General features: G+C 43.7%; 1 pseudogene; it reads left to right on the top strand.

Moving 5' to 3' along the window:
- Positions 1-5,919: 5,919 nt before the first annotated feature.
- On the top strand, positions 5,920-7,202 carry LOC147419697 (uncharacterized; annotated as a pseudogene).
- Positions 7,203-13,878: the final 6,676 nt, after the last annotated feature.

Genomic DNA, 13,878 nt, shown 5'->3' with positions numbered 1-13,878 from the left:
ACAAGGCTGTCATGTTTACAAACGCTAACACTGACAATCTATTATTTTGTGCACTATTTGAAAGCCAATATTGTGAGTGCTAGTTAGATAAAGCATTTCTCATTGAAGAATCCTCAACTCTCATTTTCTGTGAAATGGTATGTAGTTGCTTTTGGAAGGCTACCAAGTTGCCACGGAATAAATCTCTCTCTCTCTCTCTCTCTCTCTCTCTCTCTCTCTCTCTCTTATGTTGGTGTCCCACGTGAGGGTGCAAATGTTTTTTTGATAGATGCACCTCATCTCTTTGTGCATAGCTTGTGCTTGAGGTGGCAAGAGAGTGATTGTGGATATACTAAGCATCAAACTTTTTATTGCCTCTCGTGCCCTTCCATTTTGGGTCTATTGGAGCGTGTATTCGCAAAAAAAAAGGAGTTTAGCGTATTTTTAACAACTAAAATTGTAAAATATGCGGGCTATATTCCAATCTTTCCTTGAAGACAATCGAAAAATTTTGTAAATTTTAGTGTAATATTGACGATTATTTATATTTTAATGTAAAATTGAAAGAAGTTTTATTTATGCCCTTATTTCTTGAATCTCTTCAATTAAGAAAAATAGTATAAATAGATAAAGCATTTCTTATCGTAGAATTGACTCCTTTTTTTTGAAACAATATGTAATTGCTTTTGGAGGGATGCCAAGTTGTTGGGAGAACCCTCTCTCTCTCTCTCTCTCTCTCTCTCTCTCTTTCACACACACACACACACACACATGCCAGTGTCCCATACGAGGGTGTAATAGATTTTTGACAGGTGCACCTCCTCTTTGTGAATAGCTTGTGAAAGAGAGTGACCGTGGATATAATGAACAACTAACTTTTTAGTGCCTCTCATGCACTTCCATTTTGGGTCTATTGGAGACCCGTGTTTACAAAAGAAAATAGGGTTTACTGTATATTTATCCATCTAAAATTGTAAAACCCGGGCTACATTCAAAGCTTGCCTTAAAGAAATTTGATAAAATTTAGTAAGTTTTAGTGTAAATATGAAAATTCTTCAAATTTTAACCTTAAAATTGGAAGAGTTTTATTTGTGCCCTTATTTATTTAATAGTTTTGATTAGAATAAATAGTCTAAGTAGATGAAGAATTTTATCGTAGAATTGATTCCATTTTTCTTGAAACAATATATAATTGCTTTTGAATGGCTGCGAGGTTGTTGGGGTCTCTCTCTCTCCCCCGCCCCCCCCCCCCCCCCCCCCCTCCATTCCAGTTTGGGGCTATTCAAAACCTGTGTTTGCAAAAACCCAAGGTTTGTATTTTTAACTATCTAAATTTAAAAATTCCCAAATTGCAAAACCAAGGTTTATTGTATTTTTAAACAACTAAAATTATAAAGTCCTAGATATGTTCCAAGCTTACCTTCAAGTTATAGTATAAATATCATCAATTCTTCAACTTTTGAGTTAAAAACAGAAAGAGTTTTAGTGTGTGCCTTATTTACTTTAAGATTGTTTCAATTAGAAAAAAAGATTTGGAACTCTCTTTGAGCCCCTCCCCCCCCTCCTCTCTCTCTCTCTCTCTCTCTCTCATGCGCGCGCGTGCGCACACACACACACACACACACACACAAAAACACAAGTGTCCTTCCATTTTGGGGCTATTTGAGATCGGTGTTTGATACAAACTTGGATTTAGTGTATTTTTAAGAGGCTAAAATTGCATAAACCTAGCTAGACTCCAAGTTCTCCTTGAAGTATTCCGATAAAATTTTGCTAATGTCAATAAGAATAATTTCTTAAATTCGTCTATATGAACAACTCCTTAAATTTTTAACTTTTATGGATATTGGCCTTCAAAAAGAAAAGATTAACCTCCTTTCAATTGGCATCCAAAAGGAAAGGCAAAGCATGCCTTTAAAAAAAAAAGTACACTCAATCTTTTTTGGCCTGAGGAAGGCCATAGGGTTTGGCCTGCAAAGTTGTTGCAATGTTGAGCCCGTTTGATATGGGTGCCGGATGAATGCCACGTGGCCCTAGGTTTACTAAAGGTTGTTTGAAACAACCTGGAAAGTCTTTTCCTGCTGCAGCCTGCTTGGCAGGTCTCGTCGATTTTTGCCCTGCTGCTAGCAGAGAAGGTGACGCGTGTAGCAGGTCTCGTCCTTTCGTGAAGGTGGCGCGCATCAGGTATACATCTTTTCGTGCTGCTCCTGCCAGAGGACGTGTGCAGTGGTGCATGTGTTTGATATGGCAGTGCTGTTTGTTCAATGCCGAAGGCGTGCGCTGTCTGGATGCTTTTCAAGATTGTTGACCCATGTGCTTTTAGGGGCGACTGCATTCAATGGCGTGAGCGATGTGTAGCCTCAGGTGGTGAGCGATGTTCGTCTTCATTCTCTGTGCTTCAGAGCACGTGTTGGAATGTAATGCTTAGAATAAAATAATGCACATGCTCATTGTAGCTTGTATAAAAGGTCAGAAAACGGAGTGTGATAAGAAGCCCTTGTCTCAGCTGATCGTCATTATGCTGTGTCGTGCTTTTGTAGATGTAGCAGCAATTCTCAAGTTTGTTTTACTGTTTGAGCTTTTGAGCTATCTATCTAGTGGAAGATTCTCTCTCTATCTAGCTTCTGTAAATATGCCAGCAAGTCTTTTGTACATGTAGCAGCAAGTCTCAAGTTTTTTTACTGTTTCAGCTTTTGATCTATCTATCTACTGGAAGATTCTCTCTGTTCTACTTTTGTAAATATGCCAAGAAGTGCTGGTCTTTGCTTTGATGTTTAAGCTTTGAGCTATCACTATTTGGTGGAAGATTCTCTCTTTGCTATCCAATTTCTATGTCTTGATATGCTGCAATTCCAAATTTAAGTTGACTTGAGTCACCATATGTAAATGAATGTTTTCTTCTGCCGAATCCTGTTGAAGAAGTTGCTATCGCTTGTGAGGAGTTGAAATTTGTTGAGCGTTTGCTGCGAATTAGTTTGAGGGTTTGTGTGTTGTGCTTAAAGTAGCTGGATCCTCTATTATCATGGCATCGGATGCTGGTATTGCTGGTGGTGGTGAAGGGAGTGCAAGCAATGCCTCGCCTAGCGATGGTGAGAGCATGGACTTCTCTGGAGGTTTGTTTCTCTGCCTCGTCAACGGTTTCGTGTACAATTATGTATGCCGATAATTGATTTACTTGTGCTATGCTGGTGTTGGTTTTGAATGTCAGTTCTGGTTTCTTTTTGCTTGCGAACGACACACTCGAAATGTTTCTTGCGTTGGCGTTCTTGTTGGTCCTGCTTTCTTTTGGCTTGGTACACCTAATGAGGCAAATGAGCATGACATGACGAGCCTATTTCTCGGCCTGAGCTGCACTGCGAGTTTCAAGTCCTCAATAGACCAAAATATATTACTTGCCTATGCTTGTCATTAATAAAAGTAGTTATGCTACCCTTGTTCCCTAAGCCCTGCAGTATACTGTCAATCTGAGTGTTGCTCGGCTCTTGGTTATATGGAATCTTGCATTGAGTGAGAGAGAGAGAGAGAGAGAGAGAGAGAGAGAGAGAGAGAGAGCTGGACTAATAATCGTCTGGCACAACATCTCCTCCTGCTCTTTGTCATGCCCACTGAAACTGTTTCTAGATTATGTGAAGTTCCTTCACTACGACAACAGGGGACAGGAGAATTTCCAGCGCTTCAGCAATGACCGAGTGGCGGCTCGCATCAACAGCTAGCAGGACACGCTGCATTATTGTTCTCGCCATTTCATCAGTGATGCCCAGCTCGCCTATCACTGCATTTACAGATTCAATCTCGGAATCAGCCTCGGATTCGAGAGCCTCAAGCTTGACATTGTCGATGAATTCGAACCCGCTGGCGTTCATAATCATCATCCTACGCAAGGCCGGTGGAATTATACACTGTAGGGGACATCGGCAGGTAAAGTTGTGAGTAGCATGACGAGTGAATCTGTCACATGTACATCGACTTTCCTCCCACTACTCAGCCGCGTCAACTCCGCGACTAAAGGATCAGTCATCGTTTCCATGGGCAGACCTTTTGCATGACGTACCCATGGATGTTGCAATTCCAAAACTAGAACCCTGCTTCTTGCTAGTGATTGCTTTGCTTTCTCCTCCCTGCTTGATTTGAAGCTACTGCAGATTGAGACCATATCGTCTATTCTATAAGTATTGTATGGCTCAACAAATGCCACCGATGCATCCTGTTCCAAGACAGCACACTCCGACATTGTCATTGTGTGTCACAATGAGTAAGAGAGTGAGAGAGAGAGAGAGAGAGAGAGAGAGAGAGAGAGAGAGAGAGAGAGAGAGAGAGAGAGAGAGAGAGAGAGTGTCTTATGTCTAAAACACTGCTAGATCTTGTTTTTTAGGGTCCATTCAAATAGATAATCAGAATCAATGTCCAAAATAAGGTGTTTAGAACTATATTGCCCAAATTTTGACCTTGGAAATCAAGGGCTGAATGAAATTGAAACCGAGAAATCTACGCTTCAAACTGGGATATGTGACAATTGATTAACTTGAGTAATGGGGCTCGGTCGGTAAAGGATGACCTCGATACTTTGCGTATTTCTATTGGGATGGGGTGGGTGCAAGCAATGCACACTCCTTGTCAGCATGGAGACCATTCCAAGGTCGTAGTCATTCACACACCTAATTCCTTGTTTCCATACCATACATGTCATATGTAGCGTATCACAAGAAGCACGAGAATTCTCACATCGTGACTTACCTCAACATCATGAGCTTCTGTGAGGGAGGCACCGTACACCTAGCAAGGTACGATTGGGGGCAGGGGGCTTAGCACTAGCATCATGCACACACGACGGCTGTCTCGTATCCGACAACCCCACTCTTTTTATGTTTTGGTTATACCTTTTCTAAGCCGTCTCTACTTGCAACAGCTCACAAACCATCAGTCCTTCATTAGCTTTTGACTTATGCATGTCTAGGCATGCTCGCATTTCTCGATCTCCTGAGGGGAGTGAATCAACAGGCTCCACCTGACGCTCTTTATGTTCATCCTTGCTTGAGTAACTCGCAATCTTGCTACTTGGCTCGGAGGCATCCATACACGTTGCCTCTCGAGCAAAAGCTCATGATGTTATGCATTGTATGAAAAACATTGAGAGACTCCGTTTTCCTGCATGAGAAAATTTCTAAATCTTCTTGTGTATGCAACCTAGCGAGGGATTTGAAACGTGACATTTTCCAAGATTAAATAACTTGTTTGCTTGCTCATCCAAAAAGAAATCATATTTCGCGCAAGCTTGTTCGCATCCTTTCAGGAAGTTCGTTTCTACGCCTCGTTCTTCCTTTGCTTTTACGAGTGTGCTGCTTGCAGGATGTTTTTTATGCTCTCTTTGCTTTCCTCAACTAGTCAATGCTATGGTTAATTGGATTCTTCCTTTTCTTTCCTCCTGCAGAACTGTGTAGGTTCGTTGAGTCTCCTCCATGTCCTGCAGGCAAACGCTCATCGCACCTGGTAGTGTCAAGCTTTGTCGGGTCGCCGCCAAATCCTGCCTTCGAGGAAATCGCAATTGGGAAGAGGTGTAGGCATGCCGTGCTTCAAGGAAGCCCTTCTATCAATCCCGTTGGCAGTGCAAGTATGGCTGGTGTGCACAATCATTCTTTGTGGAACAGGCTTAACGTGTCTACGATGTTCTTCGCTACAATGCATTCTTGAGTGTTGAGTTGCATTAAGATGGTGCTCTGCTTTTTTTTTGTAGGCAAAGGATACTCTCCACTAGGGGAGGAGTGCGCACAAGCACCGTCTTCGTCTCAACAACAACTTCCTTGCCCAGCTCGCGAATTAGGCAAAGCTACAACCTCATTTTCTGAAGTTGGCCAATCTTCAGCTGCTCAGAATGTCTTGGACAGCGGCAAGCTACTGGACAAAGGGAAAAGCTTGTTAGTCAAGGAAACCTTGCTGCTATTCATGATTAGCGATATAGATGAGGATAGTAAACCTTTTTCCATAGAGGGGAAAATCTTGAATTGATATGGCACATACCGTTCCATCTCGTCTTGGCAAAAGAAAAATGCACGTTACGTCAAGTTCGACATCGTCGATGCCGATTGCATCGACACGATCATGGTCGTCGTTGTGGATCCCTTCATTGAGACCTACACCAGGGAGCTCAAGATCGGCTTGTTCGTCAGGGTTGACTGTCCTCTTGTGAGGGCTAAAAACCATAACGATGCTGGGTTAGCTTTGTTCTCCTTGCATGTCGGTGCGTCGACAACCATTCGACCTCGTGACCCATTCCCTGTTACTTTAGATTTCTATCCTGAGACCAAGATAAGCACATTTCTTGCTGACGCTACAATTTTCGAGACTACTAGCCCACGTCCGCCCTTAGCGACACTGGCGTTTGTTGTCTTGCAAAGTCGTAATTTCCATCAAAGAATTGGCACTACATTTGGGGATTTGGTTGTTGCTGATGGCCCGACCCCAGACGACAAAGTAGTTGTACGTATCAGAAGCATTGGCTTTAGCGTTTCTTTCTTTCGATATTGACAAACCTTTTGTCATATGTAGGTGAGCTTTGTCAACTCTCGAAAGCAAGACTACGATCGGGTCATGGCCCAGATGGCTAGGGAGGACATTGTTATGTTTGTGGCTAGGAATATTGGCCTCTTTGTTGGCAAGGTGCGCACATTGTCTGTTCTGGACGTCACAACTTTGGCCCCCGTGCGAGGATCACGCTTGAAGGAAGAATTGACCATAGCATTTCATAGACAGTGTGAGATTCTCGGCTACAATAGAGAGGTGACTTTGCATGGTTTGCGCTCAACCGGATAAAGACATCTTTAGTGGTCTTTACACGTTTGTTTTTTTTGTAGGTTGTGGGGACTTTGCGCTTTGTGAACTTCAATAGAGCTCTCTTGCATTCCCAGTGCTCAGTTTGTGACTCACCGAAGGTGAAGAAGGTTGAAGGCCGACTGTGCTGTTCTCTTTGCGATAAAGATCACGTCATCAACACGACGCTCAGGCTGGAGGCACAAATCTGAAGCAGCATTGATAGACATGTTGTGGCGGTTCAAGTGTCAGGATCTATGGTGGATCGTCTTCTGGGCTTGCCAAGGAGCTTCAAGGAGGTGTACATGGAGAGCATTCCAGAGGTGAGGGATATTTTACCGACATCTGTTGTCGAGGGTGTGTTCAAAATTGGCACAAATGGGTCTATGATATCTTTCACTCCTCTGATGGAAACCTAGATGCTTTGAGAGCATGTATTTCCATAGCTTTTGGCCTTTCACCATGAATAACTATGCTTCCTTACCTAGAACCCTCTACAATCGATGAACTAAATTTTGGCTTATCCATTGTATATCGCGTTTCAGAAGAAAATCGTATCTTGCTTTTGAGCCTTATTGCCGTGGTGTCTCTCCATAACTCGCTCTCTACTCTTCCTTCACTTAATATTTACAATCTTTGCGTGTCTTTCCAATGACTCACTTGGCCGAACACAATGTCGATACCGTTTTCGTAGCACAGTTTTCGAACAATTCAGACATCTTCCTCGCGCTACACCATCTCCAAAACTCAACAGGTGCACCACATGACCTTAGATCAAATTTGCTCAACGACTTGTTTGAGAGCTTCTTGCATGATAAACATGCTGTCCCGGGTGCATGCCTCTTCTTCGGTACTGATGGGGCCACTAGCGTAATGACAGTCACAAAATTCTCGTCTTTGTATTCAACATGCACCAACTCGTTTCTTCGGGTCCCCTAGAAGATATAGGGAGGCCGCAACCAAAGATTATCAAACAATCGCAAAGTGGGAGCTCATCAACGTCGATAGAAGATTCGCCCTGGACATCGAGAATTTATTTTTCAAGTCTATCAAAATCATGTCGCAACAAGTTGCTTCCTCTGTTTGGGTGCGAATGCGCAAGGGAAAGCTAGGAGGTGCAGTGCTAACTGCAAGACAAGTTGTAGAAGACACAAACATAGAGAGTCTTCTCAACTCAAGATTAGGCTTTAGAGACTTCGAGGCACTGCACACATCCCCCGACTACAAGGAAAAGATGAAAAAAAATCTCTTCGCAATGATCCTGCAACTTGGACCGCCTACATTTTTTGTCACGTTCTCCTCCGTAGAACGAAGATAGAAAGAGCTTCTTGCTGCACTTGAGAAGTTAGTCCCGCTGAGCCAAGAGCCCAATGAGAGTCTGAGCTCATATCAGCGTCGCCTCATTCGTGCCGATCCCATTACAACTGCTCGTTTCTACGTCAACAGGTTCAACGCAATGAAACGGTTGTTGCGCACTGATTCATCTATATGTGGCAAAATACGAGACTTCTTTTTCATCACGGAGTTCCAAAGTCGCGGTAGCCAACATGATCATGGTTTATTGTGGCTAGAAAATGCTCCATCACTCACAACACACTCAGATCAAGATATTGTATTGTCTGTAGATACCCACGTTAGCACAGATAGATCCATCTTGCCTAATGAACTTTCTGAAGCTTACAAGCACAAGCATCATAAGACTTGCCAAAAGAAGAGCAAAAGTTGCCGTTTTGGATTTCCACGTTTTCCCATGCCATTCACAACTATTATCCGACAAGGAATACTTGAGGCGAACATAGCTAGACAAGGTAAGCTTTACTTGCAACAAATCGAAAAACAACTCAGCCAAATTGATTTACAAAATGCCCCTACATTTGAAGAATGGCTAGAATAAGTACAACTCTCCATGGAACAGTACTTGCTTGCATTGCAAGCAACTATCTCACGACCCACTATTTTTCTCAAGCACAAACCAAGCAATATATTCACAAACAACTTCAACAAATCAATAGCTTCACTTTGGAATGCAAATACAGATATACAGTTCGTGCTAAATGCACATGGAGCTGTGAGCTATTGCACCTCATACATGACAAAAATGGACAATACATTAATAGGAGCAATCAAGGCACAAGTTGATCACTGTGTCGCAAACAATGGAACAACGTTGGAGAGACTACGAAAAGTTGGTAGCACAATCCTTAACACACAACAAATTAGTTCACAGCAAGCTGCTTACATATGTCTCTTGCTTCCATTGCATAGCTCCTCTAGAGAATTCATATACATAAATACTAACCCACCTGAAGAGCGTGCTCTCGTTTTTAAAAAAAAGAACGCCTTGCAAAAAATGCACCCTGACACAACATAAATCTTCTCTGCCTCCATCATTGACAAATATGCCTTCAGACCACACTCGTTCTTTGCCATGTGCTTGGCCCAGTTCGCTTCCACAACCAAAAATCTCTCCAGGCCTGACACGTTGTTGTAGAGGGCACGCATCGTACGATACATTAGATACAGTAAAGCCAAAGACCTTGACAACCACTATAGAGAACAATGCCTTCTCTTCTTGCCGTGGTAAAGGCATGAGAATGAGCACCTACCCAAAGGTTTGTCTTGGATGGATGTCTACACTTCGAACATTGAGACAGTGAAAAACAATGAATCACAGTTTGTTGTCAAACCAGCTCCACTTGACAGATTTGCAACAGCTATCACAACCTCACGCGACACGAGAAGTGTAAGTTCCTTGAACGATTCCAACAAATGCCAACGTGATGATCAACACCCCATCAAACCAACCAACGAAAAAACCATTTGCTTTGCATTTTTCCAAACATATTGGCATGACCAATGAGGATTTCCACACATCAATAAAGAAACTAAACCCACAACAACGACTCATCCTTGATGATGTCATGCTTAAAAAACGCATAGCGACATCAAAAAAGATACATCTCTTCCTCACAGGTGGAGCAGGCACTGGAAAAACATTCACATTGCTCTTGCTAGTCGAAGCCCTCATTCGTTTCTACACGCATAAGTCGGGCCACAATGCTGACTTTCCTAAGGCACTCCTGATGGCATATATAGGCAAGGTAGCATTCAACATTGGTGGTACAACTATACACTCGGCTTTACATTTGCCTTTGATAACTATGACACACACAAGCCTCAGAGCAGAAAAGCTAGATGCATTGTCCTTACTTTATCAAGATTTGGAGCTTGTAGTGTTTATGAAGTCTCCTTGATAGGATCAAGTGTCTTCTCATTGGCTGACTCGCGTCTTCGTGCCATCAAGAGAAAACACGACCAACCTTTTGGTGGCCTAGATGTCATACTCTGTGGTGACCTCTGCCAAGCTAGCCCAGTCAAAGACTCTTGGATATTCACAAGCAAGCAGCCTCTTCTCGAGGCGGTTGCACCTTCGTACTGGCATGAATTCCTTAAGTGCTACGAACTAACGATGACAATGAGACAAACCGATGGACAGTTTATAGAGGTGCTCAACTGAATGAGAATTGGCTCACACACGAGCATCGACCTTGCATACATTAACAACTCCTTCCACAGAGAGTTGCCTGCTAACATAACCATATCACACCTATTCTACTCTAACAAGGCAAAGGATGAACACAATGAAAAGGTCTTCGCACAATTGCCTGGTGAGCCACACATATTCAAAGCGATTGACAAGCGTGCCGCCTCTTGCAGCAAAACAATAACAATCTCATTGGATGTCAGACAAACTGCGGGTCTCCAAGCAACATTGTGTCTGAAGCCAGGCCTAGTGGTCGAACTATGCGTTGGAAATCTAGACATTCTTGACGGCCTCGTCAACTGTGCAGAAGGCGTCTACAAGCTCTGCACTACATTCTCCGACACGACATGCCTCTGGCTTCATTTCACCAACCCTAGCATAGGGCAAAAACAAAGGTACGACCACCGTCATCTTCGCAACCCACTCACATTGCCTAGTTGGACGCCAATTCTCCGCATCACACGCGAATTCCAAATTGGCAAGAACTACTTCAACACCCTCACACGCAAGCAATTCCCAGTTCAGCCTGCTACGGCCCGCAGAATTCACCGATCGCAAGGGCTTACACTCAACACACTAGCTTTCAACCCCAAAGGGATTAGGTCTCACGGCCTCGCATACACTGCTCTCACACGGATTCGTGACACTGCAAATCTATATTTGGTGGAGAGCTTGCTGCCCTGCAACATTCACACCGACGCATCTGTCCTCAAAGAGCTCCACAGGTTGAGAACAGAAGCAGCTTATTCCCCCGTCCAAAAGCAGCTACATCTCCACCAAGATACACATTACATTGTCCAATCACTGAACATAGTCTCCCTTGGAAAGCATGCAAACGATATCATCCACGACAAAAGCCTAATGGTTTCCGATGTCCTCTGCCTACAAGAGACTCGACAACATGCGACAACCATTCCGGGCTTCCACAACATATCCTCAACACAACTACACGGCATCTCCATTCTCCATAAAGACAACCTAATACCTACACAAATACACATCTGCATCAATCAAACACTTGAAATGACCCATGCAACTTTCCACTGCGCCAACAAGTGCCTAGCGACGGTCATTTCACTCTACAGGGCACTGACATCATCGCTCCCAGGGTTCCTGCATAGCATCTCCAATCTTCTTGATTCAACCCGCACCATGCGACCACTAATCATAATGGGAGATTTCAACATTAACGCACTTGGAAACCAGCACATATAGAACCCTTTCCAACCTCATTCTCTAGCACGGTCTCCACCAACTGATACACCATCCAACCACAGTACACAACTCTATGCTGGACCACGTATGGGTTAGCAATGACCTACCGCAAACCATGTCCGGCACTAACTACAACTACTGGTCCGACCACTCCACCACATACCTCCACATCGCCAAAAAATGACCTTCCCTTGCTTTCTACAGGCCATTGGGGGTTCTCACCTTGTTATTGCTATGTCCTACTTCTATTGGGTCTACTCTTGATCCATTAATTAATTAGGTTGTAAGATTCCGTATGTCTTAAAGGTTTCAAAAGCAAAAGTGCCTCTATCCCCGGTTCTCACGCAACGTCTATATCCTCCATTGCTTGGGCGTAGCCATTCCTCCACCTCGATGCCTTCTCGCATCCATCTTTGTGCCTCGACCTCAAGGAGCACCAATTCGGCTTGCATGCAATGCTAGCTCGCCATCTCCTTCATGCGTTCTCCTATTCAATGAGAGAACACACACCTAAGCACGATTCCATTGCATTGGCGGCGTCCTGTATAGACAATGGCGAGACACAGACACAAAGAGTGCACTCCACTTCCTCTCTGATACAGAATCGCCCCAAGCTGCCCTGTTGTGCTGTCCATGATTGCAATTAGCCAACAACCCTCCACAGTCGCTCCGTCCGCTCCCCTGCTCTGTGCACAACCGGCCGTCCATTACCCTGCTGTGTGTAGTAGCGGTTCGTCTTCATGCAGACATGATCCACACATGATGCCCTTTCTGCCATGTTCCCGCCCAAGCATAGACCCCACCCCACTGTCGTCTCTGCCTCCCTATCCTGCAACCGCAGCATCATAGTGAAAAAGGTCCTACGCGTTCGCCTTGACATAGGCCACACGCTTTTGTCTGTGTCCTCCACACGTCATGCCCTTGCTTACATAGGTTTAAAAAAATACATTTTTCCTAACCGAAGGAAATAAGGGCAGTAAAACTCCTCTTATTTTCTAGGTTTTCTTCAAGGCAAGCTCAAATCTAATTGAGGTTTTACGTTTTTTTTTTTCAAAACTCCCTTTGGACTCTCTCTCTCTCTCTCTCTCTCTCTCTCTCTCTCTATGTGTGTGTGTGTGTGTGTGTCACATCACCGTGCCATGGTGCCAATCCTCCAGCACCCAAGTATTCAATTTGATCTTTTCCTATTGCCTTTAGTTCGTGGGGGAATACATTTTTTCCTTGAATGCAAACTAAGCATCTTGCTAGATTCTTATCAAAACAAATTCAAAAAAACGTTTTGGCCACCTACTAGATTCGAAGGTTGAAAGTTCACCACCTTTCAAGCTTCACCAAAATGAGCAAAAGTACACTCAATCTTTTTTATTAGATTAAAAGGTTGAAAGTTGCAAATGTTCACCACCTTTCAAGCTTCACCAAAATGAGACACATCGAGGGCTTCTTTTGCCCCTGACACATTTTTAAGGTGCATTATAAAGAGTAAGTATAGATAGATGGATCTTTAAAAGGTCCTCCACTAAAGTATTAAAGAAAATTTTATCAAGTCATACTTCATATCAACTTATCAAACTCCTATGCATGCACTCTTTGAATCCCTTGTTCTGGAAAGGCCTTTTTCAACAGGCCTATAGGTCCAGCCAATTTTCGCAAAGTGGCTTATTTAATACAGTCTGAGATGATGTCTTGTGTATATTTGAGAGGAATATTTGAGAGGAAAAGTAGAGGTCATGGTACGTGGAGGAGAGGGAGACAAGAGAGTTGATGTCTCTCAAACGTTTTTCAAAATTTTTATAGTGATCTAGGCAGATTCTTTTGTCTTGGAAGAGGAAGAGAAAAGAACAAGGTGAAAACACGTGGAGAAGAGAGGAAGAGAGAGAGAGATTTTTGTTCCGTCGTCGGCAATGCGGCATTGTGCGCAAACCTTGGGCCGCAGAGGATCACAAGAGCTTTTTTGCCATTATCTCGATAGCCTCCCTGTATGTGTCTTGAACATGTTTCCCAAGGTGCAACAATGCAATGACCAAGGGGAGGGCTTCCTACCATGCATGCTAGTAGAATAGATGGGCGAGTCGATGTATGTCCATGCAGGGCAGGCTTGGGGTGGAGCGCACACAGAGGGTGTAGAATCCCTCTCTCTCTCTCTCTCTCTCTCTCTCTCTCTCTCTCTCTCTCTCTCGTTTGTCTGCATGTGCTCCAACAGTAGGTGCAACTGCAGGTACGCAAGCTTGGTTGTTAGAGAGAGGTAGCAGCGCCGCTGTGCATCTCCTGCGGAACCTAATTCCTCTCCCTTCTTGAAGGAGGAGTGGACCGGGTTGTTGTCTGACCTCGTAGTGCCA

This window comes from Adiantum capillus-veneris, chromosome 29 (genome assembly GCF_014529385.1).
Source record: "Adiantum capillus-veneris isolate H3 chromosome 29, ASM1452938v2, whole genome shotgun sequence".
In the NCBI taxonomy this organism is placed as follows: Eukaryota; Viridiplantae; Streptophyta; class Polypodiopsida; order Polypodiales; family Pteridaceae; genus Adiantum; species Adiantum capillus-veneris.
Note: the sequence above shows the minus strand (reverse complement) of the source record. Positions and strands in the feature narration are given on the sequence as shown.